Below are 7,965 nucleotides of genomic sequence, written 5' to 3'. Positions count from 1 at the left end.
CGCCTCAGCCTCCCAAAGTGCTGAGATTACAGATGTGAGCCACTGTGAGCCACCGTGTATGGCTAGTTTTCATTTTTTTGATGTGTGTTTGTCTGGTTTTGTATCAGGGCAATACTGGCCTCTTAGATTGAGTTTGGAAGTATTCCTTCCTCCTCTATTTTTTGGAATAGTTTGAGTAGGATAGCTATTAATTCTTTAAACCTTTGGTAAAATTTAGAAGTGAAACCATCAGTTCCTGGGCTTTTCTTGACTGGAATATTTTTTTTTATGGCTCCAAAAATATGGAACACTTCACAAATTTGTGTGTCATCCTTGCATAGGGCCCATGCTAATCTTCCCTGTATCGTCCCAAATTTTAGTATATGTGCTACTGAAGTGAGCACCCAAATTTGATTCTAAAAACTCACATCTAACCAGTTAACAAATCCCAAATAGAATAAAGACAGGATTGTCATCTAGACACAGTACAGGCAAACTCTTGAAAGTGAAAGGCAGAAAAACTTAAGAATAGCAAGAAAAAATTGACTTATTACAAACATGGGAACACCAATGTGATTGATGGCTGTCATCTCATCTGAAACAATGGCAGCCAGAAGGCAGCAGGATGGCTAGTCAGAGTGCTAAAAGGAAAGAAAAATACCCCACTGTATATCTAAGAATTTATATCCAGAAAAACTACCCTTCAAAAATAAAGGCAATAAAGACATTTCAAAATAAACAAAGGTTGAGAGAATTTGTTGTTAGCAGAACCAACTGTCAATAAATACTAAAGGAATCCTTCAGGTTGAAAGGGCAGGACACTAGACATAACTTGAATCCACAGAAGAAATATAAACCACCAGAAGTGATATATATACACTAATAGAAGAAACTTTACAAATATATATTTCTTTCTTTGGTATATATTTTATATATTCTCTTAATCTCTTTGAAAGAAAAATAAAACAGTAATTTGAACACACACAAGGAGAATGAAATGAAGCTATTTTGCTGGAGCAAAGTTTGTATATTTTATTAGAATTAGGTTGTATTAATCTGAAGTAGATTGCAATACGATTCATGTTGTAATCTCTAGAGCAGCCACTAAGAAGATAACAAAAAATTAAAACAGTTAACAAAGGAATTAAAATGATACACGAAAAACCATTTATTTAGTTCAACAGAAGGCTGTCAAGGAAGAACAGAGGAATTAAAAAGAAAATAAACATACACAAAACAAATACAATGGCAAATGTAAAACCAGCCATATCAGTAATTCACTTTAACTAGGAATGATCTAAATTCCCTAATAAAAAGGCAGAGACTGTCAAGCTAGATTTTTTTTAGAAGCAAGACAATGTCTTAAATATAAAACAAAACACACAATTGCCAAAAGAAATTAATAAATCGGGTTTAATCAAAATTAAAAACATTTGTGTTTCCGAGGACACCATTAGGAAAATGAAAAGACAAGCCACAGACTGAGATAAAATGTTCACAAATCATATATCCGATGAAGGACTTGTTTACAAAATATATGAAGAACTCTTATCATTCAATAATAAGACAACTCAATTAAAAAATAGAAAACAATTTGAATGCACAGTTAACAAAGAAAATAGATAAATGGCCAATAAACATGTATAAAAAGATGTTCAACATCTTGGCCAGGAGCAGTGGCTCACACCTGTAATCCCAGCACTTTGGGAGGCTGAGATGGGCGGATCACAAGGTCAGGATATCGAGACCATCCTGCCCAACACGGTGAAACCCCGTCTCTACTAAAAATACAAAAAAAATTAGCTGGGTGTGGTGGCACGTGCCTGTAGTCCCAGCTACTCGGGAGGCAGAGGTAGGAAAATGGCATGAACCTGGGAGGTGGAGCTTGCAGTGAGCTGAGATCACGCCAGTGCCCTCCAGCCTGAGCAACAGAGCAAGACTCTGTCTAAAAAATAAATAAATAAATAAATAAATAAATAAATAAATAAATAAATGTTAAACATCTTAATCATTACCAAAATTCAAATTAAAACCCATCCTTAGAATGGCTATAATAAAAAAGACAGACAATCCTAAGTGTTAGCAACATATGGAGAAATAAAGTATCATACATTGCTGATGGGAGTGTAGAATGGTAAAACCTCTAGGGAACACAGTTTGGAAATTTCTTAAAATGTTGAAAATAATTTACTATATCACCCACCAATTCTACTCATAGGAGTATACTCAAAAGAAATGAAAACTTATGTCCACACAAAGTCATGTACACATAACAGCATTATTCATAACAGCCCCAAACAGGAAAAATCCAAATGTCCATCCTGGTAGATGGGTAAGCGAAATGTGGTATATTCATGCAATGGAATACTATTAAGAAATTAAAAGGAACCTATACATGCTACAACATGAATAATCCTCAAACACATTTTGCTAAGTGAAAGAAGCCAGATGCAAAAGACCAGATGTTGTACAATTCCATTCATATGAAGTGTTCAGAAAAGACACATTTAGTAGAGAACAATGGTTGCCTAGGGCTGGCAAAGAAAATGGGGATTGAGTGCACATAGAAACAGGGGAACTTGTCGGGGTAATGAATTAGTTTTATAATATGTAAATTATATCTCAATAAGGCTGTTTGTAAAAATATTAAATCGTAAAATATTGAATTATTTTAAAAGTTTCATTAAAAAATTCAGGTAAATGCTTCCAATGTTTGGATTTCTGAACATCTTTACTCTATGGTCAGATATGAGAGAAGCTTTTTGAAATGAGTATTTGTAATACTTTTCTTAATTTTACTTTGGACCTATGGTTCATCTATACACAGAACTATACCATGAATCCATTTTCCCAATCATTCACCTTTGTGGGATATTATTGGTCCAAAAATCTCCTGATGAATAAGTACCTTCCTTTAGGGACATGCCCTGTTAAATGCCAACTAGCTCATATTTTTTATAGTGCTACTTTGGGGAAATACTTTCAAAATATATTAATATATAGCCTTCCTTCATAGTATGTTGTTAGACTATAAATACATTCTTCCTTATAATCTGCATGCTATATCACATGCCCTCATCCAACGGTGTTTGGCAGGTAGCAGTGTACGATTTGCTGACGAGTGTTGCTGTGTGTATCATACAGTAAAAGCTTTCAGCCCATGAGTATTCTCCCATGTTATTTTGAGCTGAGTGTTCAGCAACCTGTGTCTATTCATCCACAGACTTTCTCCCATTGTGTGTTATTGAGAAGGGTTGTGACTTATAATGGTATCGGAGGCACACAAATGATAGTACGGGGCTTACTCCAGAGAATCAATGAGAGAGCCTCCAGTTAGATGTAGGTGCAAGACTTGCATTTAGTTAAGAATGGTCGATGTACTTCCAGGGAAATGCTTGAGGAAATGCAGTCAAAGTCGGCAGACACTGGGAGACAGGTAGGAGTCTTTTGACCTTATCGTGAACAAACCTCGCCCACCGCGATGAGTGATCAACAGTTAAATGATGGATTTCTGGAAAAAAAATCTCTAGCTTGAGAAAGTTGTATCTTCAAGCACTGAAGAAAATGGAAGTCACTGTGTGATTCAGGAATGTATCTCCATGGGGATTTTCTATAACACCTCCATATAGCACATTCAGGTAGTATCCCTGTGTCTGACAAAGCCTTCCAACTGTCACCCCTGCTGAATGGCTGAGGGTTGGGGCAGCCTGCTTATGTTTTACAAAGATGAGCACCCAGTGTTTCTGTCTTCAGGGACGCTGCCCTGGCCTCCTTGTGCTAAGTCTTGCCCTTTGTACAGTGAGTACTCCACATTGAAATTGGAGTGATCTTTTAAAATGACTGTTATGATAGTTGGTTTCCCTGCTCTAAACCTATGAAAGACCCCCTTGCCCTTAGGATAATAGCCAAACTCAACAGTAGGGCCTGCACCGCCCTACCTGCCCATCTTACCTCATTGTTTACTACTCCTTGCTCCTCCAATTCCAGCCTTTTGTACATGTGGCTCCCCCTGCTTGAATCACCTTGGTACTGACTCCACACCCATCCCACTGCTCTTAAACACACACACACACACACACACACACACACCTGCAGACACACAGGGTAACTCTTCCTCATTTTTCTGCCTCCCCTGATTGCTCAACAGTGTGTTACAAACCTCTGTTGAGTGCTCCTTTAGTATTTCCCGCATCCTGTTTCCTTGTACTTACCACGCTTACAGCAGGCACTGCTAATTGCCTTCCCAACACCCATTCTACATTTTTTCCTTATTAGTAGAGCCCTGATTTTTCTCAGAGTAACAATGTGCTCAGTTAAAAAATACTTACCTTCCCAGACTCCCTTGCAGCTGTGTGTGGTCATATGACCTAGTTATAGCCAATGACATGTAAGGGAAGCCTACTGGGTTGAATTTTCAGAAGGTCATTGTCTCCATTTAAAGCAGAAGCAGGCTCAACTACTCTTTACATTGTTTTGCCTTTGTCCTTCACATTGTCTCCTCTGCCCATTTGGAATTTGGATTTGAGCCTTAAGGAACAGCAGACATCTTAGGAAATCAGAAATGAGGGCAAACACCAAGGATGGCAGAGCAGGAAAATTGAAGGGGCCTGTGGTCTTTGCAACAACAGGAAGTTGCCTTAACTGTCTGGGACTGTCTACCCTTGGATTTCTGTCTCTCTCTTTTTTTTAATAATTTTTATTTGTTTTTATTTTTATTGAGACAGAGCCTTGCTCTGTCACTCAGGCTGGAGTGCAGTGGTGCACTCATAGCTGACTGCGGACTCTAACTCCCAGGCTCAAGCCATCCTTCTACCTCAGCCTTCCAAGTAGCTGGGACTACAGGCACATGCAGCCACTCCCGGCTGGATTTCTTTTTACATGGACATGTTTCTGTTAAATTCCTATTTTATTAATGTGTTACATGGGGCTGAACGCATTCCTAACTAATGTAGTACAACTTTTTAACTGGCTGTTTACTTAACTGTTAACTGACTTTATTTCTGATGAGTGGTATTCCCAGTGACTGGAATAGTACTCGGCAGGAAATTGGTGTTTAGTAAAAGTTTGCTGAATAAATAATTGGTTGGATAAATGAATCAAGGTGAAAATGTATGGATTTTTCCATGATTTGTATTTATTCTCCTTAGGCATGTTTCCCATCTGAGGGGTGGGAGGGAGGTGTCTCGATATCCCATAAGAATTTTTGATACACTCTTTAGAGCAAGGTTTCTCAGCCTGGACTTAATGGACATCTGGGGCCAGATAGTTCTTCATTATGAGGGAATATGCTCTGCAATGTTTGATGTCTAGCAGCATCTCTGGTCACTACCTACTAGATGCCCGTACCACTCCTGCCCCTCTCCATTTGTGACAAACAATAATGTGTCCAGAGGTTGCCAGGGTCCCCTGGGTGGCAAAATTGCTCCTGGATGAGAACTACTGTTCTAGAGAAGAGATTCTGAAGTTGAGTTCTGTGAACTATTGGGTAGGATATGTATGTGTGCACCCCCTAAAATAATGTGAAAATATTGTTATGTATACATGCATTGCTTTGGGGAGAGTGCCTACAACTTTCATTATATTCTCAAGGAGGCCAATGGCTCAGCCAGGTTAAGAGCCATTGCTCTAGAATTTTCAAGCTGTTTTTCAACTATTCACCATGTTTCCATTTAACCTCCTATACACCTTGAGCTTAATAGGCAGAGAGGCTGATTAAGAACACTGCTTAACGACTGTACAAGTTTTAATCAAGTGTTCAAGTCTAATAAGCTAGAATTGCTATGAGGCCCACAAAACAAGCCTTTTGATATTTTGGAGAGCTGCTATAAATATGGAAATTGAGGATGGTATTCTTATGCCTTATAACCTAACAATCAATCCACTTAACAAAGGAGAATCAAATTGCAGTTTTGAAACTCTAAATGCAGTAGTAATTGGATGAAAAGTACGAAGAGAAACTCTCATAAACATATGACTTAAAAATGGTCTCAAGTGAATATATACCGGCAGGAAAATTTGAATTATAAAAAAGAAATAAGATGGATGTAAGCCTGACTGAACTGAATTTAATGCGATGTTCTCACTTACTTAATCACATAATGCCACTACTTGGGACTCTATATTACTGAAGCAAATCATTTGTTGCATCCAAAGGGAGCCATAATAATGCAAAATGTGCCATGAAATACCCAATTAAATTATTTTAACACGTTGGAGATTGTGGGCCAGTGCACATGTCCTAGTCATCCCTCAGCCTGACAGTCTGTAGGGTCTGATCTGTGTTTAATATCTGGTTTATATTTCTCCACTCTGGCGTGTGTGTGTGTGTGTGTGTGTGTGTGTGTGTGTGTATGTGCACGCATATGCACGGGTACGTGGGTATTCACTGCTCAGCTCTAGCTCAGAAGATGTTTGAACAGAGCACAGCCGGGAATATAAGAAATAAAAATAATCTATAAATAAGACGGTCACTTTCCTGAGCACCCCTAGGGGATGCTGGGAACCTGGCATAAGTGGAACTCGGAAATGAGGTTTCCTGAACTTTCTACCATGGCAGAAGCTTATTGCAGTGAATCTGCCAGGGACATGTATCTTGCTAAGAGATAAAATAGAGTTGTCTGCCGGAAACAAATATTTCAGTTGCTTGCATTGGTTTGAGGGAGGGATGGGGGAGAATGTACAAAACTCCCCTTTTCACCTATAAATTGTCTTAATTCTAGTTATTCTATACTACAACTAAGGATGTATGTAGATAAACCACATAGAGTTTAAATATATATTTTCTGAATATAAAAGTCACATGTATTTATTATAGAAAAATATAAAAAAGAAAATGAGAATTTTCTAGGACGTTACCACCAAAAGACAACCACTCAATATATTTCCTTTCCATGTGTGCCAGAATCTAAAAAACTTAAAATTTTTTTTTATTAATACAGAAAGCTGTGATAATAGCATGCAATGCTTGGGTACAGAGATAGTAACCGTTCATTTTTGAATATAAATGCCCCTGTTTATTCTCCCTGAAGACTCTTGCACAAATGCATATATGTAAATGAGATGTTGTCCACCTAATATTCTATCGTGGATATCTTTCCAAGCCAATAGTCAGGTCTATGTTGCACAACAAAGCTTTATTGTTTTCATATAAAAAAGCCTGTTGGCCGGGTGTGGTGGCTCACGCCTGTAGTCCCAGCACTTTGGGAGGACAAGGTTGGGTGGATCATTTGAGGTCAGGAGTTTGAGACCATACTGGCCAACATGGCGAAACCCCATCTCTACTAAAAATACAAAAATTAGCCGGGTGTGGTGGCGGGTGCCTGTTATCCCAGCTACTAGGGAGGCTGAGGCTGGAGAATCGCTTGAACCCGGGAGGCAGAGGTTGCAGTGAGCCAAGATGGTGCCACTGCACTCCAGCCTGGGCGACAAAGTGAGACTCCATCTCAAAAAAAAAAAAACAAAAAAGAAAAAAAGCCTGCTGGGGGAGGTGGGAAGAGAGGGGACATGTAGATAGGTTCAGAAAAGAGAATAATAATACCTCAGGCCCACCATTCACATTAACATGGTGCACATTGAAAAACACATATATGTCCATTTATTGGATTTTACAGAAATGGGATTTGACTTAACTATTCTAGGGAGCCAGCTGTCATGTGCTGTGTGCTTTTTGTGCAAATTATAAAAAGGCGCCCTCTTCCTGGTGTATACAGCTCTCATCTGCCTCCCTGGGTCTGTGCAAGATTCAAGCTGCTCAAATACAGTTGGCACCTCTGCTGTTTCATAATTTGATCTTTTCAGTTAGCAATGTGTGGAAGACATCTATTATCATATACGAAGGTACTACCACTGCCACCACCATATCCACATCACTACTACAAGAGGGAACACTTAATTATAGTGCTTATCACACTCTGGGTACTGTTCTGAGAGTTTTAGAAGTCCTTAAACAACGATGTAGTAGGTACTATTATTTCTCCATTTTATAGG

At 38.7% G+C, this 7,965-nt stretch overlaps 1 non-coding gene across 1 annotated transcript; it reads right to left on the bottom strand.

Moving 5' to 3' along the window:
* Positions 1–275: 275 nt before the first annotated feature.
* LOC129471801 (U6 spliceosomal RNA) lies at positions 276–383 on the bottom strand. Its single transcript, XR_008653749.1, has one exon. It is a non-coding gene; the product is annotated as a U6 spliceosomal RNA (small nuclear RNA).
* Positions 384–7,965: the final 7,582 nt, after the last annotated feature.

The sequence above is a fragment of the Symphalangus syndactylus genome, chromosome 21 (assembly GCF_028878055.3).
Source record: "Symphalangus syndactylus isolate Jambi chromosome 21, NHGRI_mSymSyn1-v2.1_pri, whole genome shotgun sequence".
Lineage (NCBI taxonomy): Eukaryota > Metazoa > Chordata > Mammalia > Primates > Hylobatidae > Symphalangus > Symphalangus syndactylus.
Note: the sequence above shows the minus strand (reverse complement) of the source record. Positions and strands in the feature narration are given on the sequence as shown.